Genomic DNA, 27,969 nt, shown 5'->3' on the forward strand with positions numbered 1-27,969 from the left:
CACACACACACACACTCCCCTGAGCAATCTCCATCCCTGTGCATCTCCAAATCCGATCAGAGCAGATCACAGGGGAATGATGGATTCATCTATCCTTCCCCTTTTGCTCCCGGACACACATTAACGCTCACGCAGTCGGCCTCTTTCTCAGAGGGAAGAAAACACATGAAGGTGGTATTCACATGCACAGAAACCAAATGAGCAAATGGTTTATTCGCTCTCAAATTTCCTTCCCGTGTCGAGCGCTCGAGGAGAGGATGTGCTAAAAGAGAGCGAGGTGAGAGAGAATCCAAAATTCCTCCCATGATCATTAAATAATTTAGAGACACTGCTCCACTGATCATTAGAGAGATGAAGAGAGGGAGGGAGGGAGGGAGAGCGAGGAGATTGCGGAGAGACAGGAAGCAGGAAAAGTGGGTGTAATATAGTAGAGGATCTTTCTTGGAGGCAGAGAAAGAAAGGAGCTGGAAGATGAAGAGAAATCTTCCAGTTTTAGAAGAACTTTTCATTGTCCTCTTTGAACCCCTGCTCGTCCGAGGGGAATTACAGCAGCACGCGATCAGAGGGCTTGAACGTCTGAATTAATGAAGCACAGATAAACCTCACATGATTAATTCTGATTCGTCTGTCCTCCTCCAGAGCTTGTGTTGGGATTAATTAGTACTCTATTCACAGTGTTAAACTACTCAAAAAAGCATTTTCGATTGTTTCTCTTCAGACTGCAACGCTCATTATTCTTAAAATACGTTTGAAAAAATATTTTATAACTAAATATATTTAAAAATTAAAATGGATATACTAAAATAATATTTTATATATAAAAGTATATATATATATATAATTAATACTAATTTTATATTATTATTATTCAATTAATTCTTATTTATTATTTTGTGTATTAAAAGCTGTCACTGGGGCGTGTACCTTTATTAAAAAGGTTCATTTTAATCTATTATATTGTTTTATATAATAATAGTTTTTAATATTTTTCCTTTAATTTATTATTTAATGTACTATAGAATTACAATATGCATTTTATATTATTATATTATTTTATATAACATTTTAATAATTATTTTATATCACATATATACAAGTTATATACCTTTTTTACAACGTATATGTTAGTACCTAAATGGTCCATTTTGGTACCTAAATATATTAAATTTGTATTATTATTTGAATTATAATGTTAAGACGCATCTATCTATCATCTATCTATAGATGGATTTACGGTTAGATAGATAGATAGATAGATAGATAGATAGATAGATAGATAGATAGATAGATAGATAGATAGATGGAAGGTTAGATGGTCAGAATTTTGGCTTCTTTCATCTGATTTTCTTGATTCATTTTACAATAACATTTTTCGAGACTTTCTCCAACTTTGAAAGGCAATCTTCATTTTTGGGCTATCTATTTCTTTAAGAGGGACCACTTGATTTATCTGAATTACAAGCACTGAAGTTTAATACTTAAGGTTTCGAAAAAAGTAGCAACTATAATGGTGACGCTTAACACAGTTAAACAGCACTTACTACAAGCCTTTTCCATTATAAGCCTTACACAGCCTCTCTAAAACCTCACAAATCTCTACTTGGCACACCAGCAAAGATCCAGAGTGATCGCATAAAGGCTTTAGGTCTGATCCCATGTGGATCTAGAGAATTATTGGCCTGCCCGACCACTTCTATTGTGGCCTTGAACGAAGCACTTATCCACACGCGGGTCCACGGGGGAATCGAATAATGACATGAAACCTTGAGTTTGACCCAGACTGGATGCTTTTGGCCCCGATGTCTAACAGCAGTGATTCAGACAACCAGCGTTCATATGCTCGGTTTAGAAAAAGAAAGCCTAGTAGAACTAGAACTACTAGGATTTGTCTAAAATTTCCGTTTGAATGGAAAATCATTTTTTAATTTAATGAAATTAATTGCAACTGTACTTAAGAGGCAAAATGTATTATTATTATTATACATTAATGCAGAATTGCAACATGATAATGAAATATTTAGGTTGATGACCTATGACATACAAACAACTGTGAAAAATGAAGATAACTACTAGCTATTTTACTTAATTCATAAAAAGAAGAAGTTGTTTAAATAAATCTAAAAACAGAAAAGGGGTGTTTTTAATAGAATAAATAAACTAACTTTGTTTTATTTATCTTAAAACAAATATTCAAATTAGAATAAAAATGTAATACATTTATAAAACTTTAATAAAAGAGGAAAAATTATTATTTTACAAAATAATACAAAATGACCAGCAACCGTTCAATTATTTTAGGTTTTATACAGTTTTACCTGAAGTAACAACTTTCTAGGTATGTACAGTGGCTCCCAGCTCACACAGCCTCGTGGGAGAGCAACTGATGCAGTAGGAGTTTATCTACTTTTCACTAATATTCTGGAATCCTATTTCTTTCTGCATACAATGTAATAGAACAGCAGACATATTTGAACACAAACTGTATTATTCACCGACTTGGCTCCAGCACTAAAAAACTGATCCATCAAAACACCCCGTAGACCCAGACGAGTACGTCTGCTTAGAGATAACCCTTATATGATTAATGAGAATGAGAAAGACTTTGAGAATGGAAAGAGTCGGGTCAGCTTGAAATCTGATGGGAACACACAGCACAGAACTGATTCAAAGCATAAACTCTACACTCTTGAAAAATAAAGGGTCTTTATCGGCATCTGTGGTTCTATAAAGAATCTTTAACATCCATAAAAGCTTTCAACAAAGATTCTTCATAATAAAAAAGGTTTTTAGTCTCAAGGAATGTTCTTAACATTAGCAAAGAGTCACGGTAGGGCTGGGCGATATGGCAAAAAAAATTATCACGATAATTTTTTCCTTATCAGTCGATATCGATAATTATCACGATAAATGTCAAATCTTTTATATCTAGCGATTTTAAAGGCAGGTTTTTTCTCCTGAATAAAAGAAAAACCAGACAATTAATTATTATTTATAGTTTATTGTCAGAACATGACAAATAATTTTCAAACAATGATCAATTGAGGTAGATACAGATTTGAATATTACTAGTTACATCAACATCAATAGAATAATATTATTAATATTAATAGAATATATAAAACGTTTTTATAAAAAAATAAGAACTGTAAAATTATACAACATTTGTAACATGGCTCTGACTGTAAATGTAGAGTTAAAGTGATTAAGTATATTTATCTTCCAACAAAAATGAGAATAGACAAATCTTTTCAGCATGCCAATCCCTTTGTGCAGCTGATTTAACACATTTTGTAAAATGTTTGAGCTGTCTGACAATATAAATAAAAAAATAATAAACAAAAGAACAATCTTAACCATTTTTCAGCATTTACTGCTCAAGTTTTCAACAGCCAAAGACATTTCCCTACAAGTTACGTGCAAGAAAGACAAGTCTGTCTACAGTCTCAGGTTTTAAAGCTGCTCTATGACAGGTCACAATGTTTCCTCCAGTACTAAAAAGCCTCTCGGAAGGGGAGCTGGTAGCAGGGGATACACAAGTAACGCCTTGCTAGTTGGCTTACTTTTGGAAATTTTTGTCATACATCTTCCACCAATCCAGGGTTCTGTTTCACTGTCTGCATCTGGAGCCATGAGGTAGTGCTCCAGCTCCATCTCCACTACCTGCATGTCAGTGAGTCCTGTGTTGCTGGGGATGGCCTCTTAAAAAACTGCCAAGTGACTTCCTCTGCTTCTTGGCAGGAACAGCTGCAGCAGCCCCCTCTGCCTCCATTTCTTCTGTTCTGTATGAAGCCTGTGAAGTGGATGGACCTTGGTCTCCTTCCATATTCAGAATCTCAGAAACTGCTCTTTGTTTGATTCCCTCAATTTTCTCTGGCCTGATATATTGAGTCTTGAAGCATGGATCAACCAAGGATGCCATATCAAGCAGTTCATCTGTTATCTCCTCATCATACTTCTCACTGAGATAGTCTATGACTACTGTCTTTATGTCCTTTGTGAGCTGTGTGTCATCATCAGAATGTTTCAGGACCTCTGTTTTGAAGAGGTGCAGCACAGGCTTAAGGTAGGACACACTCACATAAGATTCACCAGACAGTGAATCTGTGAACTCAAGAAGTGGTTTCAAGCCCTCATTTATTGACTCCAAAACGTCAATGTCCTGCCAGGTAGGCACCAAGTGTCTGGTTTTCTTGTCAGCAGTGAGTACCTGACTGATAGCCTTGTGCTGTTCAATCACCCTGGCCACCATCTTTTGACGTGAGCCCCACCTGGTAGGTGATTCTGTCACCATCTTGTGTCTGGGCAGTTTAAGTTCTTCCTGAGCAGTCACAAGGTCTCTCTTTCTTTTCCAAGAGAAAGAGAAGGCAGCCACTACTTTTTTACACAGCCCGACAGCTCGTTCCACCTCTTGTCCTTCCCGCTTTCTCTGAGGAAGGAATGGAAATAGATACTTACTTTGTCTTTTTTCAACACAATATTTTTTCAAATGTATCCACAATATGTAAAGAAAAATATATATAATATACTGTAGCAACAATTGAGCAGCACAAGGCCATCAGCACTATATAAATTAGCTTTTTATATCAGCATCATTACTACTACTACTCCACATTAAATATTTAGGCTAAATTATGCATTTCAGTTTTAAATATGGCTTCTTTCTTGTAATCATTAACATTTAAGAACACATCAATAATACAACTGGGGCTGCAACTAACAATTATTCTAATAATCGATTAGTCAGTCGATTATTTTTTGGTTAATCGATCAATTGGATAAAAACAAAAAAACAATTAAAGCATTAATTTTTTATTCAAACAGAACTAAAATCTTTAGAAAGTGCACTCCAAAAAAAGAATTTAAAGCATCTCAAACAGAAGTTTTAAGCATCTCTTAATTTTCTCATGCCATTTTTTCTTGTCTAGTAATCTTGATTTAAGATTTTTTTAATATATTTGGACTGGAAACGAGACAAAATTACTAAGTAAAAAAGCTTTTTGCAGTGTAGGAGTGAATTTTTTTAGGCGACCGTAATTTTAGAACGTTCACCTTTAATGTTTCCATGGCTACGCGTCATGTTTGTCACGTGACACACGCAGCCACAATAACGCTGTATGACAGATGTATCCTTTTATTTTATTTTTCCGTTTTAATTCAAAATTTTAACACACAACGCAAGATTCAGCACGTAAATTCATAAGTTAACATTACTCCCAAAAAGTTACTACTTTTAGTAATCAATTTTAATCGATTTAATCGATTCGTTGTTGCAGCCCTAAATACAATATTGATTTAAAATTCATCATCATTATTATTATTTCTATAACTTTTTGTTATTAGATGGAATACGGAGACTAATGCTTACCAATAGCCAAGTGTAGTCGATGTCCAAAACACTGAAGTCGTGTCCATTTATTGAGCGATGCAGCTTTACCATGTTTGCACCACTATCAGTTGTGATACATACTTGTCTGGTTTCACTCAGCCCCAGGAGGTGAGTGCTTCAGTCATTCCTTGGGCAATAACTTCACCTGTATGATCTTCAGGACAATAAGCTGTTTGAAGGCATTTGCTCTGAAGATTCCAGTCTTCGTCTATAAAATGAACTGTAAGGCTCAGATAAGGCTCCGATGTGCGACTGGACCATATATCCAAGTAGTAGCGAAGAATTGTATATTTTGCAGATGCCGCTCTACCGCCTCCCTACACTCAGTATATAGCCGTGAAGCGCTGTCTCTGCAGAAATGTTTTCGGCCCGGTAGTTCGTATCTGGGGTCAAGAACGTGGATAAGATTCTTAAATCCTTCATTTTCGACAAGACTAATGGGGAAGCATGTCTTTTGCAATGCAATATGCAACTGCTTTTTGTGATGTCTCCATGTCTTTTTGTTTTTTCTCATAAGGCACGGCTTTGAAAATGACGACATGAGACTCTGCTGGGTAGTTGCGCTGATGCTTGTAGATGGTCCACGACGTTTACCAACACTTGTTTGGGTCTGTAATTTCTTTGCATCTTCGTATTCTGAAGGGTGACGTTGTTTTTAAATGATGAAAGAGGTTTGTGGTGTTGCCTGTTTTTGATGGCACGAGTCGTCTGCACAGTTTGCAGTGCACGTCGCTCTGTTTTGTGTCGGATTGCAAAAAACCAAAATAGCTCCAGACTACTGAAGTTGAGTGACCTTTCTTGTCAACTAAGTCTGTGACCTGCGAGCTAGTCGTGGACGGTGCATTTTCTTCACTGTCGCTCATTTTTCTTACTCCTCCAACACGTGCAACTGACACTGTATGGCTGTATAGTACTAACACGCGCGTGGCATCCAGAAGCGCAGGCTGCAAAATGCGTGCGCAGCTGTTACGTATAGTGCGTAAACATTATCGAGCGCTTATCGAACTGTCATTATCGTGTTATCGAGAAAATTTATATCGTGAAAATTATCGTTATCGAATTATCGCCCAGCCCTAAGTCACGGCATTAAATATTTCATGCTGCAAAATATATATGTTTGTCAGTATTTTTGCCTTGTTTTTCAAAACAAAAATCTTTTTTTTTTTTTTTTTAAATCGAGATACAAAGTGAAGATTTGAAGCTGATGGTGTTTTCTAAGAAATGCAACCAGTTTAAGTAAGTTTATGCTTTATGCATTGACAGATATTTGTCCTTTTTGCATCATTAAAAAGGTCAATCCGTTTTGACAAATTTTCTCATAAAACAAGACTTCCTAATGTCAACTTTGCTTGATTTGAAAAAAATAAAAATAGGCGTTTGCACTTGAAAACAACAAAACGTTTGTGGGTCGCAGCTTAGTTTGGGACCATTTCTCACTTCTAGTTCTGCATCAGTAAATCTAATAAATGTAATAAAAATTTAATTTGCTGATTTATTAATATTTATTAAGGAACTTGTTAAGGTATGGAGGATCTAGAATGCAGAATAAGGTATTAATATATGCTTTAAGTACTAATAAACAGCTAACATGGTAATAACATGCCCGCCAAGCAACTAGTTAATAGTAAGAATTGGTTCCTAAACAAAAGTGTTACCTTTGAATGCTAAGTGAAGATATGAGCTTATTTCCATATTCTATTTTAGCTATTTTTGTGTGTGTAAAATGAATTAAAAGTCATTTAGATCGGTTGGAAATGATATTTTCGTTAATTATAACTTATTATAACTTGACCAATTATTATAACTTTAAAGTGTTACTAATACAATCTACTGTGCTCTGCTGAGACGTCTAAACTCAGAGAACATATTGATGTACATATAGTGTCTCCTTCAATTTATTTCTTAATTTTTCTTTTAATTGGTCTGGATTTTACCTTTATAAAACCGATAAAAGGGCGCCGGATCCTCTTTCAAAGGGATGAAACAAAACAACCCTAACTTTCCATTTAATATGTGCGTTTGGAGGAAATCTAGGTCATATCCCAGTGCAAGACTAGTTTGTACAGTAGTTGTACTTAAGCACCCCGCTGATCTTCCCCGAGAGGAGTTCATTTGCTCTGGGCTCCAACGTAACCATACTGAAGGCTCAAGACCTGGGGATGAAAGACGGATCGCTAACACACACACACACGTACACCAGTACAGCAGCCACCTTCAAGACAAAACACAGCTGCATGTGTAACCGGGGTCAGAGATAATGATGTGAAAGTCTATTTGTCGAACAGCGTGTTATAACAGTGTTTTACCTCAAGAGACGAGAGCAGACCTCTCAAACTCTCCTGACCTGAGCTCCTCAGCACCATATCATGACCTTTATCTCCAACAACCCGGTGGTTCTCATTTAGACGGGCCTGTTTGATGTCATTTTGGACAGCGAGGAGGTGAATCGGCGCACACAGCTGACTATATGTGTCTGTCTGCTTGTCTCGCGCTCTTTTTCTCCTTCCAGGCTTTCTCTCTAGCTACACTTTAATATTTAATGCTCATGCCATACAGCAGATGGTACCATAAAAAAGAGCATCAATATTTGATGCAAACTCTCCCCAGCTCTTTCTGTTCTCCTTCTTTAGATTTTTCTCTCGCTCTCATTCACGTTGTCGTTATTGTTAGCGATCGCGTTATGTCACGCCGTTAGCGCTCGCTTATGAAATATTAAATCTTTGTTGATGGTTATGAGACGGGAAGTGAGGTAATTCGCGGTCCCGTCAGAGTAATTTAGAGATGATCTGCGCCGGTGGTTCATTTGGGTCGAACGTCAACGCTGGGCGCTTTTTAATTCAAAGCTTTGTTGTGCGAGGTCAGATCTTTCTTTGCTCGATCCTGCTTGTTCAACAGTCATCGGGAGTCCCATCAAAGGTGAGGCGGAGCATAGGAAATGACTCATTTGCGTTGCTCGTTAATATGCAGAAATGTGCACTTTCAAACATAAATCACAAACGCCGCAAGATCGGCTCTCGTTCCGTTGCCCCGTTTGATCGTTTCAAAACAGGAGAAATGCCATTAATCATTCAATAGTAAATGCGTCAACGGTTTTCTTGAACTAATATAAGGCAGAGCAACTCATTAATCAAAAGAAGAATAAATCGAATGAAAAACAAAACCACTGAACGCTGCCTTTTGGAAACGACAAATCCGAACTAATCCGAACAGCACAGGCATCTACATCTCTTTTTTTTGTTGTTGTTGTTGCTTGCTGTCACTCAAACTGTTTAGTTTAGAAAACTTTTTTAACATTTTATGAAAAATAAATAAATTGTCAGTATAAAACACTAGGACGCTGTTATGCAGTTGCTAAAGAGCTCGGAGTGGCTTTTAGCATGTTCTAAAATGGTTGCTAGGTAGAATTCCATATGTTTCCTATGGCATTTACACATCAGTTTCTTATTTAGAATTAGTGGTTTGTTAATCGGGGACAAAAGTGCACTTCTATAATGTACTCTATTTTCCCTGCATTCATTTTGCATGCTATACACAAAAAAATATTTAGTAGTTAAGTTACCGCTCGTAGTAAACTTGAACATATACACTAATGGGTTTAGGTTTACTACAAATGGTAACTACATACATTTTCTATATTTTTAGTATATTAAGTGCTAAATTAGTGTGTGAAAATAAAGCACTCCAAGTGCATTACGGATGTGCATTTTTAAAGTGTGATTATGCATGACATTTTGTTAAATAAAAAACCCTGGAATTAAATACAATATAAATACTGAACACTTGGAAACTAAAAGAAAGGCTGCACTGACACTGAAATAACTTAAAGCAATACATAAATTACACCTCATTTTGATCCATTTTGTCCACTTAGACATAATACTAACCATAAGTAACATTGTAACTACATGTTAACTACATGTCAACTAATTCTCATTAATTTGCGACTACAAGTCTATTAACTCTAGGTTTATATCAAAATAAAAGTGTTGCTTATTTTTATTCATTTATTTTACACCGTATCAAAATCAAAGGCTATATTCATGGCACAATCAAGAATAAGATTTAAAATATTTTAACGAACTGTATTGAGTAATTTACTAATATTATTCACTAGACTTGATTTACATTCAAGGAATAATAAAAACTGCAATAGTGTATATATACACTAATCCAACACTGCTAGTATGAGTACTAGTAAAAGTGATTCTTGCCTTTAAAAGGCAATAAAACCAAGAATAGTCGTAGAATGATGGATGTTGTAGCCGTGAGGACCGCATAGTTGAACTGGGCGACAGTTTAATGTTGCAAATGGACAAGTCAAAGCTCTCAGATAGAGTGGGCTGATGGTCCATTAGTGGATAGACGAAGATGAGAGTTTTTCTTTCTCTCAAGGGAATGAACAGATAAAGCGTGTGGGGGTTGCAAATCTGTACATAATCCAGTATATCCTGGACTTTCGCTACAGGCCAATCCGAAAAGGTTAATTTCGCTCAACCAACCAATCAGGAGGCTCGTTCAGCTCCACTGCACCAATCAGGACCTTGCGGGCTTTAGAATGTCACTTTCTGGTGAATTAACACAACAGGAGAGATTAGAAATATGGGTCAGATTTGCAAAGTGTGAAACAGATGTGTGTGTCATAATCAGGTTCTTTATTTAGCAACACAAACTATGCCTGAACCATTCGCTGGGATTAATCAAAAATTTAAATTACGGAAGCTTCAAACGGCAAACGTGATGTCATAAACCAATTGAATTTGCTACATTAAACCACAGCTATGATGCCATGCCGAACTTTCGGGTTTGCACCAACAAATGTGATTTCAAGTTGAACGTGTCGGTGTAAACTATGCAAACTGGACGCTTTCCATCCATTTGCAGCTTTAGCCGGTCACTTCTCGCAGTGATGGATGATTCAGTTGGAGCAGAAACCTGCGAGTCGAGAGGGACCGATGTGCTTCTACACATCCATCCTGTGCTGCACTCAGACTGCCAAACGCTGGAGTCTCACAGGAGTCAGAAACACTGAATCTGATCCCTGATGCGCTCAGACAGAAAGCCAGAACCAGGGTTTTTTCTGAGACGGAGAAGAGCATCGACTGATCAAAACCACTTCAACAAAACACAAGGCAAATAAACAACAGGAAGCGCAATCTTATTTCCTGAAGCAGTGGTAACTGTTGTAGCTCAACCGTTTTAAATAAATGCAAAGATTATCTTTAAAGTGGCTAAATAAGTTAGTTCATTATGGCAGACCTTGTTTCCACCTCCTATTCTGTCTGGTTCTCTAATGAGTCATAACAAGCCATGTGCAATTATAATTAGGGAACTCTAAAATATACTCAAATGCATCAGCATATATGACACCCGGTTTTAGATCTCAAATGATGCATGCATTATAATGAACAGCTCATCTAATTATATTATTTTGCATGTCTAAAGCATCTATATTATCAACAGCTACGCAATGCATTTGCATTTATATTGCTTGTGTGCTGGCTCTTCTGACGGCTAAACATCTACTATTGTTTTCCAACAAGTTGAACTCAAGCAGAAAGTCACTTTCTGGTGTTTGTGATTATAATTGGGAAAAACGGTTTCAAAGAAATTAAGAAAAAATCTAATTATTTGAGGGCAATAATGAATCGAATGTTTTCTTGACTAATCACTAGTGGAAGCTGATATTGTCATGTTTAAAGGAATATACGGAAGTTTTAAAAACAATGCCAAAACAAGGAGTTTGTAGCTGTAAACTAATTGTGCATTCGAGTTGCATTTCTTCTTAATACAATAAATTAATAATTAAACAAATGGATGGTTGAATAAAATCTACTGCCGCTCTCTAACAAACATGCAAAAAAAAATTGCTGCATAGCAACTAATGTTTGATTAATGTTAATTACTGAACAATATTAGACAAAAAAAACATAGCAGGTTATTTTATGTACTTTATTATTAGTGCATGTATGCTAAATCTCCATTCCAAACATATGCCATGTTTAATTTAGTTATTTTTTTATTTAATTTAAGTGAACTGAAGGTTTCAGACCTCAGACCACAATCACCGCTTTTGTTCTCAGTCTTCAAAAGGTAACATTTAAAGAAAAATAAAAAGTGCAATGCTGTAATTTGCATTAGAGGTTAACAAAGATGCCTGATTGTTAACAAAGCTTTACCTGGCAACCACAGTGCAGGGGACAAACTGTGCTATACATTACTAGCATTTACTCTGCAAGTATGAAATGATCAACAAAAAAAAGCCTTTTTACAGTGGTGTATACACTTGTAGATGGATGTTCTATGAAGAAACCTAGCTGGCAGCATTCTGTTAGAATTTTTGATTTTCGAAAGCTGAATGGAATTCTTTAGCAGGCTGTGAAATAAGGAGGAATTATAGATGAGGAATGACAGGGGAAAAGAAATGAATCTAGGAAAACTTAAAAAAATTAAAAATGTATGCAGTACTGGGGTCAGAATTCTGAATACCCACTACTAATCCTGTTACTATACCATCTGGCCACAAAAAAACATATTTCTCAAGTTAAAGTAATAGTAGATGAGTTTGTTTCTTCATTGGAACAAATTTGACAATTTTTGCATCACTTGCTCACCAATGGGTCCTCTATAGTGAATGGGTGCCGTCAGAATGAGACACCAAACTGCTGATAAAAACATTACAGTAATCTACAACTTTTCAGTCCATCAGTAAATATCATTTTAATTTCAAAATGTCTTTCTCTAGACAAAACAGTCAGTATCAGGACATAAATATGCACATCTCAAGCACCATTTACATACTGGTGAATTTTAAAGGTAAGCGGACAACGGGAGATGAATAGATTTGTGTCTTACAAACATGCAGCTTTTCTCTTCACAAGATGTTTATTGATGGACAGGAGTCGTGTGGATTACTTTTTTTTAAATCAGCTGTTTTGACTCTCATTCTGACGGCACCCATTCACTGCAGAGAATCCATTGGTGAGCAAGTGACGTGACGTTAATTCCTCTAAATCTGTTCTTATAAAGAAACAAACTCGGATAGTCTGAGGGTGAGAGTACGTTTTTCAGCAAGACTGCATTTTTGAGTGAACTATTCCTTTAAAGTCATTTAAAAACAGCCAGTGTTGTGGCAAAAAAATAAAACAGTTTGCATGCAAAATATATTGCCTGTACTTCATAATAATGAATGCTTCACCAGCGTAATACTGCCTTTGTCATCCCAGCTCAAGACACATGCTATAACTCTAACAGATCGCTCTCTCCAGGTACTATAAACCTCCTTAAGCTGCATAAATGTCATCGGGTCTACATTCACAAGACCTGCGTGTTTCTCCTGGAATAACCTTTAAAAAGAAAACACAACTTAAAAGGAAAAAGACCTCACTAGCACTTATGATGCAACTGTTGTGTTGGGAACCGTTCTGACAAGAGAAATTTCTCTTCGCTTTATTATTGTTTTTTCCTCCGAGATGATAAAAGAGCAGAAGGAGAGAGAAATAAAATAAGAGGCACGTGTGTGAAATTATAATAAACACAAGTGCAAGAATGCGGCGACTGAAGCTACAATGGGATTTATTGCAAACACCTCTTCAGAAGTGGCATGTTTATGAGTTGTTTTGTGCAAACACATTACGCTCCCAATAACAATTTAATCAGCGGGATTGAGAAATGAGCTGTCCCGGGCTTGAATTTATCCTAACGCTAATCATTGACTGCGGACTTCAATCAAACCTGTTTTGTGTTGACAATCAGGATTCCCCCAATCACGACGCTGAGGAGCGAGTTAACGTCGCAGAGGAGACGCCGTTTCTCAAGGTTTTAATTTGACAGATGCACCAGGGACGCCTCGGGGGCCTGATATGACTTCGTAAATCAATTTCATTCTCCGTGCTTTATTTATTCCCGTTTCGTGTATGTGCATCTGTCAATGGCGGTGGGTCAGCCCTTCAGAAAAATGTGCTTTGAATAATTAATCCGCTTCTCTCACAGGTCTGTGCCGACACATTGTTATACAAGAGACACGACAAGAACAGCTGACATTTATAAAATATACAATTATGCAATATATCTAATACATTTGAAGGCTGACATTTGTTTCCGCGCCACCAAACTAAAGTGCAAAACTAATAAATAAACAAGTTTTCGTTAAGCATGCCGCAGGTTGATTTAACATTGTATAAATTAAAGGGATATTCTGTCAACATACTTTTTTTATATGTTGAACATTAATGAATATATTAATTGAACATTAATGAATATATAAGAAGGGTTGTAACCAAACAGGTGATGGTAGCCATTGGCTTCCATAGTATTTTTTTTTAGCATGTTAATAGAAATCCATGGCTACTGTCAACAGTTTGGTTACCAACATTCTGCAAATGATCTTCTTTTGCGCTATGATTAAATCTGCAAAATGTCAATGGAAGCATCTTTGCATCACAGAATAAAAGGTATTTTCTTATCTAGAATAAATTGAGAGTTGTGCGATGTTAACAAGCAATTGTGAGAAGAAATGTTTCAATTGTGAAATTGGAAAGCAGGCTGAACCTCAAATTCTTATGCAAAAAGTCTCAGTCGTGAGATATAAACTTCTGAGTTTACTTCTTGCAGCTCTGACTTTTTCTCAAAACTGCTAACAAAGTCTACACTGTGAGATTAAAAGTCACGATGACTTTTTTTGTAATTCCATGGTGGTAAGGGGCTTCCATAATAAATATAATACACAATCACTTGCATACATTTTCAGAATAGAATTCCATTGGATAAACTCAGTCTCAGAGTTTGTTTTTTAAAGAGCGGGTTCATAAATCACTTCATAAATCATTTAGCAAGTTTAGGCTGAAAACTACCAAGAAATCAAGTGAATAATAAATTGTAGGAACATCTCTAAAATCGTACAGAACATAGACAGGACTAAAAGTTTGGCGCATGTAGGTGCTGCTAAAGTATTTATTTCTGGCAGTGTGGTGTAATTGATGTTTACAGACGCAGATGCACAATGCAATAAAATATACGCTTAAATGTGTATTTGTGGGAAGTTTTCTCTCCACCATTCTGAAAGAAGTTGTTTCAAAAACAACAACAACATAGTATTGCTTTTAGTGTAATGCTAAAGCAAACAAAATGGTAAATGATCACTAACTTTCATCTAAAAAAAACTGAAAGCTGAAAGCTAAAAGCTGCTTAAAGTGATCAGAATATATTTGAAGTTAGATGTAGATTTGCAGAGCTGGATTGTGGACCATGCAGCACATTCCTAATCGTTCCTGTCAGAGCTCTAATAATACTCTCACCTCAGTCATTTACAAGCATGTCGCTGTCTAATGAAGGCTAATGAGACGAGAAGAAACTCTGTGCTAAAGTGACATTTAAAATAACTCTGACAGTGCAAACTGCCATCAGATATTAGATAGAGCGTGATGACTAACACACAGGCTTAAGCGTGCATCTAACTGGCATTTAACAAACATACAGTACAGTGTATATATGTGTATGTAATACGATATAGTATTTTAACATAATTTTTAAATATGAAATATTTCTAGGGCATTCGCTTTGTTGGAGAAGTTCTGAAAACACATATGTCTCTTAGGAAAATGGGACTTTAATTAAATATAAATGCAGAATGTGTCCTGTCTTCACCGCTAATCAAAAGCGCCCCGCATTATACCGCAACCGAGAGCGAGCCCCATTTTTCTTTTGAGCGGAGACAAAGAAGATTAGACAAATATTAATTCAATCATGAGTCTGAGGCTCATGCACACAAAGCGCTGCATATTCAACATTTCGTTCGCTGTAGCCTCAGCTTCCTCACCGGCCTCCCCGGTCTCTTGTTTGATCATTCATTATTTTTCCCTTCTCTTTTGTCTGAGCTTCATAAATGCAGCTCCAGGATGTAATGGAGCTCTCAGTGGTGCTGAAGCAGGATATTGGCTTCATTAACTCCCAGTCTCGCGGTCTGGAACTATCCGTGGTACTGAAAACAACAGCCAGCGCTAGTGTGCAAAACTGGAAACAATTACAGTGGATCTGCTGCTGCTAGACTGTCAGGAAAACTAATTACTCCGAAACGCAGAGAGGAGAGAATATGATTCAGATTAATCCAAAACCCACTCCAGATCAATCTATTTCTCTGCCTTCGCATTCATTTTCACAAATGAAAGAAGCGTGTTACATATGAAGAGTGTAAGCGGCGATAGTCTACTGCACGAAAAATGGAATACTAGCATACTTCTTAGTGCGCATTGTGCGGTATGTACTGTAAACTGCACACTTGTTTTAGAAGAGTATATGAAACAGAACATGTTTTGGAGAGCGAAACGTCACAGACAGTGGTATGTTGCAACCGGTCACTGGACAGGAATAGGTTTATATCATTTGGAAATATGGGTAAATTGCTTTTTAAACCAAATTTTTATACATGCATGCTTTGAAGTTTGATCAAATAAGTAAAAAATAAGATAAAATTATTACAGCTACTGCTGTAATTGAATAAATAATATTTATTATTATCACTGTTAAATGATTATTCGCCATTAATAACATCCAAAATAAACGTTTTTGTTGAAATAATAATGTAATGTGTATATTTATTATGTAAATATTATTATAAAAGTATTGTTGTTGTTATTAAAAATGTTGTTACTATAATGTTTTGTTGTTGAAAATGTTGTTGTTAAATAAAAAATAAAATAAATACATTACTGTGAATGTGCATTAATGCCATTTTTAGTTTAAATAAAAAAACATACTACTACTATTACTACTAAGAAAAATAATAATTACATCGTAGTAGTAATGGTAATAATAAGAGTAATAATAATTAGTAGTAGTATTACATTTATTTTTTTCAATATTTTTTATTATATTTTAATACAATTCTTATTATTATTATTAATAATTATTATAACAATAATAACTATCACTATTATAAATAATTATGATATGAATAAATGAACAAACCAACCAATAAAAAAGACCTAAAAATTTTACAAACTTGAAAGAGAGACAGAAAATAATTACCTCATTTTCCTAAACAAAAGAAACCAAACATAAATACGCACGGAAAAGAATTTACATTATATCTAGAACCTTTTGATCAATGGAAAGAAGATTGATGGACTGTGCCGCACAGCCTCATTTTCATTTGTCTCAAATTAAACATGCCTGGCTACGATCCAACAGTTCATTCATCTTACTGGGAATTTATGGCGTAAGAGTGCATTGCATTATGGGATTAGGTGTGTCCTGGCTGTATAGTACACGCAGTCACACACCGCATACTGCAGAAACTGTATGTGATAGCATGCCATTGTGAACACAGCCGTAGCAGCGTATAAACCAGGTGAGGAAGTGTTAAGGCGGTGATGGCCTCTTCAGTGTAGCACTGCCCAGCGACTTCCTTTTTTATGATTGAGTGACCCAAAATGCACCGCAGCTCATTCTGAATGCGGCTGCTCGAGGAAACGTCTCTTCAGAAACACGACCACAAAGCCGTAACATTTCCCCTCACTCGACAGAGAAAATTAGATTGTTGCTGGATGTTTCAGCGGTCGCTTGAAAGAAAAGGAGACGGCGATTGGAATTGGTATTCAAAAAACATTTGACACAGTCATAGACGGGGCGTTTCCAGAGAGAGAGAGAGAGATTCATGTAGTGGAATATGATCAGATGCTCGTTGAAAAATCTGATGAAAGTCATTATGATCAGATTAAATTGGGAAAAAATTAAATAAAATTTTAAAAATTTTAAAACAGAGATATCCGTTTTTGCTTTTTCGTATATAAATTGTAAAATATATTTTAAAAATATAATTTTAATAATATTTCACAATATTAGTGTATTTTTAATCAAATAAATGGAGCCTTGGTGAACATAAGAAACGTAAAAAAATCTTACTGTATGAATATAAATGCAATTTTAGAATTCATCCGAGCCATTTGACAGTTTTGTATGCGATATTTAATTGATTCACTGCAAATCTTACCTCCGTTTACGCCTCTACATCAAATATAGCAGCAATGACATTAATCACATTTGGTCGTGAGAAAAGAATTGTTGAGCTAATGGCATCGACGCACCACTGAGGTCCATTTGAGAGTATTTAGACAGTAATGATTGTTTAGCTATTCTGCGTGACTTCAGAAGACTCGCGCTGCACTTTTAATGTGCATCTCGGAGCGAGATATACTTCAAAAATTCACTCTGGGCAAACACGAGGGTGAGCAAAACGACGCACAATGGTCACACAGAAACACACAGGCCGGATCAGGCGCTGAAATGTGCGGCGCATTGTGAGAATAATGATTAAACAAACTCCGCATCTCTCGTTTTCCTCTTTCTCCCTCACGATCACGGCTGCCAATATTCTAATCACTCGTATTAATTTTCTGGGTTTGATTAAAGAAGGTGTGTGATGAAACTGCCCTCATTAGAGATGAGTGAATGTGCCAAATGTCTCTGTGTGTGTGTCTCTCCGGAGCTCCTGCGTGTGATGATCTATTAGCGGTGCACCTGCAAAACAACACACACACACAGAAGTTGATAATGGCGCCGTTTAACTCCATCCCTTTGTTACACACATATAAAAGCTCCTATATTAGCTCTTATCATGCAGGCTTTTAAACTCTTAAGTGTCCTCTGTGTTCTTGGAGATGAACAGGAAACGCAGGAAGAGTGCGCGTGTGGTCAGACACTGATGGTTTCAATTACTGCTCTATATGGAGCGCGTTGACCTGTTTCTGCTTCTTTTGTGTGTTTAAGCAGGTAATGCTGCGAGAAACCCATCTCAAGTCGCTGCGCAAAGTTTCCGTCCCTTAAGACGGCGAGCTGAGCTTAAGCCGCTGGAAAGCGATTTAGCTTTAACTTGGGTCAGCAGCGCCCAGCAGACTCAATTAGAAGTGAATCATGTTGTTGTTCTCGCTGCTTTGCTGCCTCCGGTGGAAGGTCTGAACATGGCAGCGCGCCTCAGTTGCAGCTGAGTATGTATTATTAAGGAGGGCTGTAATACCTGTAAAAGCTATCCGCTAGCGATCCCATTCATCTGAAAAGGCAGCTGGCGGTACACAGCACCATGGGACTCGACTGATGGCACAATGAGAACACACACAGCCCCAAAGCCTTTAGTACTGAGCATCCTGAGCTGAGACATCAAAAGACAACAGAAAGGAGAAATTGAAATCCGTTTCACACTTAAGAGAGCCTCCAAAAAAAAAAAAAAAAAAAAATCTTTCACTGGTGTAAAAAAAAAAGGATTATAATACCACAAAATGACAGGGAAATAAATATAAATAGCTGGCATTTTATAATCCAATTAAATATTTGTGAAATATAAATATGCATAAGAGCTGGCATTTTGCGATGCAATTAAAAAGTGCTGAAACAATATAAATATACATTATAAGAAAATACAAATAGCTGACATTTTGTAATACTATGAAATATGCGTAAAATAACAGAAATATAATTATTATAATACTATTTGCTGACATGATGCCACTGAATATTATGTGAATAAACATAAATAGCCGGTATTTTTAATACAATTTAATTACTGAGATAAAATAAATAGATAAATATAAATAGCTGGCATTTCAAAATAGCAATTGATGACATATACTATAATAGCACAGTGTATTGGGGAATTAATGTTTATATGAAAATAAATTGCTGGCATTTTGTAACACAATAAAACATTAGGTGAAATATAAATATAAAAACACCAATACAAACAGACCAATTCATTTAAATATAGGTCGCTGAGATTTTATATTACCAATTGCTGACACATACCGTTATACTAACGTAAATATAAATATATTCTAAAAATATTTTGACATAGCAGCAGGTGTTATGGGCTAAAGTGTGACCTGATTATGAACCAAAAGTTGAATAATTACATTTATTGTGTTTGGAAGGCACTTATCAAATGCTCTCCATTAATTTCTAGCATCTTAAAATGCCATTAGATTACTTCAAATTAATTAAAACGCATGCATATGCATCTGGATTCGACTTTACAGCAGCATTGTAAGTGTTAGAAACTGTCTGCTATACTATTTAAGCATTCGTAGCTTTAAGAGCAACAATATTTCTATGTTGACATCCCACGCTTTACAATTATACCGTGATTATATGTATTTCAGATGACTTCATCAGGGCTCAGAAGCTGTGTCTGTAGTCAGTGGCTGTTTTCTTTCCATCCGTTTAGTGCTTCACTAATGGTGTAAACCTGATCAATACCGAGAGAGAAACACTCTCTGCCCTCATGAGGGTTAAATTACAACACAATTCAACTAAGCCTCAGGGCACAAACACATCACAGACAGATATTTGTGTGTGTGTGTGTGTGTGTGTGTGTGTGTCTGAGAGAGAGAGAGAGAGAGCTGAAGTGAATATGTGGAGAAGATGATGCTATTATTTCATTTAGCTGCTGATCTGCAGCGTTTGAGACGGTTAATCGCCCTCGAAGGCTCTGTTAGAAAGCTGCTGTTCGGCAGCAGAGACAGGCTTCGTACACATTGGTTTAGCGACGCGGGACACCAAAGCATCTGACTTATCTGCCTAAACTCATTCTGATTTATGAATAAATGACATCAAACAGCCAGCATCTGTGTTTGTGGTTATGCTTTGCTGCACTGCAAGTGTTCTGGTGACTGGTGGAATGAATAAAATCTGATGAAGTCAATGCAGATTTGATGAATAAAATAAAATAAAATAAAATAAAATAAAATAAAATAAAATAAAATAAAATAAAATAAATATTTCCCAGTATTAAAATATAAAAATTAGATTGAGAAATAATTATCACTTTTGAATGGTTAATATTTGCATGGCTAACGCTAACTGAAATTTGTTTTTTGCTTCTCAGACATGAAGCTATGTTTTGAAAGCCTCATTAAATTGTAATTAAAACCATCTTAATTATAAGGTACAACATAAAGCTGTTAAAATCAAGACCAAAACCAGGTTAAAACAAGAGCTGAGGCCAAAAATCAGACCTCTCTGACAGCTGGTCCAGTAACACCCAACAAATCAGACTAGCTCTACTGTACAATACCCAATCAATGCTTATACAATAACAGACTGGACGCAGTCATTGTAATTATGGGTTTGAATATGTAATTATAGACCAATCAATTCTGAAATGATTAATGTCTTCAGCCGACTGCAACATAAAGCTGTTAAAATCAAGACCAAAACCAGATTAAAACAACGAGCTGAGCCTGAAAACTAGCCTCTGCCAGCTGCCTCTGAAACATAAAACACACAGCAAATCAATGAATTTATTTTTTATAGCACCCCTGAACAAAACCCAATAAGAAGTAGTCAAATAATAAATGCTGGAAAGATGCATATTTTGTTCACTTGAAAAAAAAAGAAAAAATCGCTATTTTACTTGTGTGTAAAAATTCTCAAAGTAGTACTTGTAATAGTAGGAATATTAATAATAATTCTAATTATAAAATGTAATAAAGGTTAGCATATTTTTTATTAAAATATGAATTATAAAATTAATAAAAAATAAAATATCTGCCACTGGTATACAGTGATACTATTATTTGTGAAATTATATAAATATAAAGTCATTTTCTTGACAACATGGAATATTACTAAATATAAATAAACAAACAAAACGAGGTTATGCTTCATTTGAAGATAGTTTAATTATACATTTTAGTATGAACCACATCATACTTACTATATGATTATGGTTATGTTTAGTGTTGTGGTTGGGATTACTTGATTGTAATTCTGTGTAATTTATTGTTATTATAATAGTAAGTACATGTAACCAAGACACCTTAAAATAAAGTGTTACCAAAAGTGTTACTTTTCATCAATAACTGTTTTAAGCAATCAATTGTATTAATTAGGCATGTGTTTAAACATGAATATAATATCTGGATATTCAGAAACCAAAAAATGTCTCTATTTAGTCAATCCTAACAAAATCAGACGTGAAGGAGTTTGAAACAGAACAGCTGAGCAGAGACAGCAATCCTCCATTCCCCTGATCCAGAGGAACAAGACAAAGATTTACAGATTGATGCAGCATCCTACAGTACATGCAGGTCAAACCATCTCAGGATTTCTTCCACCACTGACCCTGCTCACCCAATTTGTTTTTCAAATGCAATCTCCAGGACTGATGGGCCAGACTCGATTTGGGAAATCTCTCATGACACCGAAAAGGTTAAATGGGTCCAAAGCATTTCAACTTCAAGCCCTTTCCACTGCACCGCACTGCAAACTGCATGCATTCAAGCAAATATAAAGAACTGAGCTAAAACAAGCTTTTAAACTTTGTTGGTTGTGTAACATTTGGAAAAGCACATACAGAATGCGCATAATATTTCAGGGAACAATCCTGAATGACAGAACAACTCAACTACTTCAAATCTGATCTGAATAAGACTAAACAGCATAAAAAAAAGAAGAAGAAAAAACTATAATCCTTTAATACGATCAAATCTGGATGTAAACATCTCAAGGCTATATAAAATATTAATGGAATTAGAGAGAAGATAAATAAATTGATAAACGAACGAAAAATAAATGCAATGCATTAAAATGCAATAAAAAATGAATGCATGCCTTAAAGAAAAAAATGCATGCATTAATAAATGGATAAATGCAATGATGAATTCATAAATTCAAAATAAATGCATGCATTAATAAACTAAAGAACGGATAAATAAATGCATGCAATGCACTAAGGAACATATAAAAGAATGGCCTACAGTATAATAAAACGTAATTAACAACTTAATAATGCTATTTGGCTCTCGATGAACCCCTGCAGAATCTTTTTAAATAAATAAATTATCGAATAAATCAAAAAAAGTAAATAATGCATACCTGATTGCATAAATAAACTAAATGAATTAATAAACAAATGCATTAATAAATATCTTTTTGATATAAATAAATGTTAAATCAAGCATTTGGTTTCATCTGGGGTGACATATCACGCTGGAAATATTTGCAAGGTGGCGTCACAGCGCGATCAATGCATCTGCAAAATAAATCAATGGTGAAAAGAGCAATAAACAGAGGGAGTTTAAAGATTCCGCACAGAGGCGTTTCTGCAGGGCTTCGGCTCTCTCCTGCATTTATATTAATGAGTTTGGAGTGTAGTTGGAATTGGCTGCATCCTCTGGCCTCTCTGCAGGACTTGCAGATTAAATCGCTGCTCTTAGCAGATGACCTGCTGCTCCTGCGGCCGACAGCGAGAGAGCCAGAGCCATTCTGCCGTTTATCACGTACAAGAGAAAAAGAGGGAGATTACAAGGACCTGCACTACACCCCTGATATTTCACAGATACCGCTACATGTAACACTCAAGACATCTTTTACAATTCATTACTTCAAGTCAAAAAGACAACATTTTTTATTGATAACACAACACATATAATCTACAGTTTAATCTACAAACATATTTCTTTAAAATATATTTAATTATTTTTAATATTTTACGATTTAAACATTTTCAGCAGATTTGAAAAAATTCTATGAGTGTGTGTTTACACAAAGACGCATGCATCATACATATTGTTTAATTAACTGAAAAAGACATAAATATAAATATCGTGCATTTATATTTGTGTTTCATTTTTTTGCATTCAGATTTTTAAGTTAAAATGCACTATGCTTTGATAGATTTTTTAAAGATTCACTCATTCACTTTTTTTATATAATATTTTATATAACATATCATTTTTTTATATAACTTTTTTTTTGTTGTAATCAGATAATCATGTGTATGAAAAAGAGTCTGCTTCTTCGCATTCACCCTAACATTAAAACCCCTATAAATTCCTTTGCAGTAACCACTTTAAACAACAAAAATGTCATTGATTGCTGTGCAGGAAGGAAAAGGTTGAAAGTGAGAGATAAAATAAATCAAGAGATGGTAAACAGGAAGATAACAGGACAGATGATCTGACCGTATTGATCTTTCCTGGCCAGATACGAACACACACAAAATGAGCAGAGATTAACAGTAGACCTGAGGGCCAAGAAAGGGCCCTGAAAGGCCAGTGTGTGTGTGTCTGAATTGATCTCAGAAACCACAGAGCTAAGTGGATGTCAGAGCGAAGCAGCCTCACGCACTGATAATACGGAGGTCAGTATTGAAACAGGCCTTTAAAGCATCCTATCAATCAACTCTATTACAGTAAATGCATAATTGGTCAGGCAGTGATTAGTGGAGATTAGTTTGAGGAAAACTGAGGTTAAAATGAAGACAAACGACCCTAAAGAACTCAAATAAACACTTATTGAGTCTCTTGGCGTCACCTGTCAACGCTCACAAACAGAAGATTTGTACGTGATGTTAAATAGTTCACACTCTAATAACTGACTGGATGAGGAACGTTTGAAGCTGTTGCTTCAGGCTGATGAACTACATTTCTTGCAGTTATTATAATTATTCTTTAATACAATTATTTATTGGACGTTTAATCAATGATGTGTTTTTATCTGTAGTTAAAGAACCGTAAAGCACAGCCTAAACTTACATGCTTCGATGTTATACTTTGCTTGAAGTCATCTGCTCTGGTTGTCTTTTGAACATTTTTCATGCAATACTCTGACTAGTTCAATCAAATTTTCAGTGTTAAATGACATTCTGAGAATTAAAACCTCCTGTGTGGAATTTAGACTCTGTCACTTCAAAAATGAATATATATATATATATATATATATATATATATATATATATATATATAATTTATTTATTTAAACATCATTTACGAAACACAGTTTTTATCATGAAAAGACAAAGCAAATAAGTATAAATAAATGATTTACTACTAATAATATGTGTCTGCACATGTGGAAACCTAATAACAAGAAGAAGCAAGAAGTGATTGAATGGAATATGTAAAAAAAAAAAAAAAAGGTAACTTTACATAGAAAAATTAAAAAAAACCTATAAGCAGGTATAAAGAAAATAAGCAAACAGAGACTGAGAAAAAATGATAAATTAGAGAGAATCAAACTCACACAAGCCTTTAAACACAAACTATTTAAATGTTATTAAAAATACTTACGTGATATGTTATGTTATAAATTATGTTCTAAATACTTTATAAACTTATATAATACTTAGATCATTTTATATAAAAATATAATGATGCAATAAATAATAAAATATGTATATGAATAATTAACTGATATCAACAATAAACATCTCCTAACTGAACAACCTCACTTAACACAAACTGAGACATGACAAAGGAGTACTGCAAAATATCCATAACATTCCTTCAAAAGATTCAATGTACTCCGCATTTTAAGAGCTCCAGGAATAACCTGAAACGTTTCTGCTACACAGCTTAGTGACGTCTATCTGACTGGTCCTTTGAGTGAAACAGAAGCAGATGAAGCGCTCCAGATCGCACAAGGACACACACCAGGCAATTAATATGGAGGTCCTGATGTTGTCATCGCTTCTCTCGCCTTCATCAACTGAATTCATCATTTTTACACTCACGGCCTGTACAAACCACGTCATCTCCAATCTCACTGAATCATCCGGATAAAACTACATGCAGGACGTCATCCATCAACTGCTTGCTACTCATGTATGAATGGAGATTTAATCACGGCGCATTAAGCCATCCGACGCTTAATATTCTGAATATTTAATTACTGCAAAGCATCAGATTCAATCACGGATGACATTGATGCACTTCAAAGGTCTGAGATCACTGAACCGTGTCTGTGTGACAAATGTGTCCGTGAGCAAGACAGAAGCTGAGACGTGTGTATACACACAAGAATAATCTCTCCAAACACTGTGATCAAACCAAAGATCTGCTCCAAATCATAGTGTGCTACCGAGGGAGCATTTTATATATGTACAGTACAGAGGCCAAGGCTGTTTAAAAAGTAGGTTGCTATAGTAACTAAAAAAGTAAAAGCATTAAAAGATACTATTGAAATAAACTAAACTAATTTAATATAATAATGCATATATATACAGTATATATATACACACACAAAAAAAAATCAAGAATTTATTATTATTTATTATTATTTTCATTTAGTTTTGTGATTTAGTTATTAAATCTGTTATTACATTTTTTGCAAACCATAAAAATGAGAAAACACATTTTTAAAGTACTTTTTTTTAGAAAAACATTTTTATAATATTTTAAAAACATATGGTTTATATAAAATGTATGTTTATTTGCAACAAGTATAGCAACAACAATAAAAGGTACACATGAGATTAAAACAGTGACATCTGCTGATGCACATCGTTCGTTGTCATGGGAACATTCAGCTGAGGATAATGAGGAAATGACATCGCTCCCTTTGATAAGTGTATTCCACCTGCTCTGCAGGGGAAAAGAATGATCACTTTGATTTGAAATGACTATGAACCGTATGATACAATGTAATTTCAATAATAAATTAAGAAAATTAAATAGAAATATTAAATAAATCAAAACAAAAACAATTTAAATTAATGTGTATTTTATTTTATTTTATTCAGGTTATATACCCAAACCTTTTGCATGTTACATAAAATTAAATAAAAATAATAATAATAACAAAAACAATAATAATAATAGATTTTAATAATTTTCATTTTAAATCATTTTTTGTATTAGTTTACCTCATAATTAAGAATTTGTAAGTCACCAGGGATGCATTTACTTGTTCAAAATACAGTGAAAGCAATAATATTATGAAAGATTATTAGGCTCAAGCAAACTAAATGATTTTAATCTGATTTACACCTGGCTGTATCGAGAGTCGTTTTAAATGAAAGCATCTTCAGACGAGTCCTGTCATCATTTGCTCACACTAAAGTAATACAAAAATTCTTTGTTTCTGCTAAACACAAAGGAAAATATTTTGTAGAAAGTTTGTAACCTGGCTGTTTTGGGTCACCACTGAATTCTATAGCAGGAAAACAAAACAGCCTGTCTCATGGTTCAATCTCGCCAGAGAACAAACATTAAGTAGTGAAATTCAATATGAGAACAAACTGGAACAAGATGTCAGATGGAGGTGTGAAATAAAACAAAAGACGTTTTGAATTCCTCTCATTTCTCACCGCTTCAATGTGAATCCATTCATTCCTGCTTGATCCTCTTCTCTCTTTTCGCATACATTAGTGAAAGTCCCATCAGTCTGTGGGCTGCACACTCTCTTTCTGGGTGAGATAATAGATTGTCTCTGTCACAACGCCAGCAGGCTCAAACTTGCCACTGAATCTAGGGGGTCGTCTCAAGGGCATCAGGGCGCTGTGTGTGTGCTAATATGAGACTGAAGCTGTGATGTTATATTTGCTTTGAAACAAACATGATTTATTTGAGTCCTCAAAGGTCACTGAACAGCCTCTGAAAGCTAATAATGGGAGGTATTGAGCTAAAATAACAAATATGCGCAGAAAAGATTTATAAAAACATTATCAGCACACTCACAAAAAACTGGTCGGTCTGGCTGGTGTGTTTATGCAAATTGCAGGCTAAACAGGTTTTTAATTGGTTTAGGAAGAAAGTCAGACAAGTAAGGAGGCAAGACGACAGTGAAGTCTTTTGAGAAAAAAATTTGTCGATGAATATGATAAAGGTCACAAAAACATGGCATAAGTTTTTAGAAAGACTTTTCAGTTATTTCAAGTAAACAAAATTTTCTTTTTTAGTACAACTAGTAGGTTCAAAACCCAACTTACACTTTTTGTGTGTTTGGCCCCAAAATCATAATTATTATAATATTATAAAATAATAATCAATATTGTTATTTATAGATCAAAAATATTCTAATAAATTGTATAATAATAAAAACAACAACAGACAGAATAATAATTCTTAGTATTTATTTATTTTGTTATTATTATTAACAGTCATAATAAAAATGTTAGATATTACTTTATTTAATTTATATATATATATATATATATATATATATATATATATATATATATATATATAAAATTGTATACTTGCATATAAATCATTATTAATACTGTATCATTTTATGAATAATATTTAATAAATCATGTCATATTATTATTAATGGTATAATTATTACAATTATGTTTTTAAAATGAAGAAAGCAAGTTGTTGTTATTATTATTCATTTTTATATATTATTTTATAGTGAACAATATTTATCATTATTAGAATCAATAATATTGTTTTATTAAAAATATTTTAATTCTATTATTCTAATATTATCTAAAAAATATGTTGCATTTTTATTAATGTTAGAATTATTACAGTTATAACAATAATAATAATAATTATTATTATAATTATTATTATTACACAAAATGGTTGGTCACAATAATAAAAATAAAAATCCTGTCACGGTGTGGTTTCCTAGAAGAAGCACTCTACGTGTAAAATAAACTTAAACAGTTTTAATCTTCTAGGCACCGAAATAGGCAGGTAGACATGACACAGAAACTAAACGCAATAAAAGACGAAGTCAGACAAACTAAATACAACAGGACTTAAATACACAACGTAAATACTTAATAAACGAGACAGAGCTGAACACTGATAAGACAATTAACTAAAAAGTAGATCACACAGGGCACATGACACATGTGTGGACAA

The sequence above is a fragment of the Puntigrus tetrazona genome, unplaced genomic scaffold (assembly GCF_018831695.1).
Source record: "Puntigrus tetrazona isolate hp1 unplaced genomic scaffold, ASM1883169v1 S000001114, whole genome shotgun sequence".
Classification (NCBI taxonomy): Eukaryota; Metazoa; Chordata; class Actinopteri; order Cypriniformes; family Cyprinidae; genus Puntigrus; species Puntigrus tetrazona.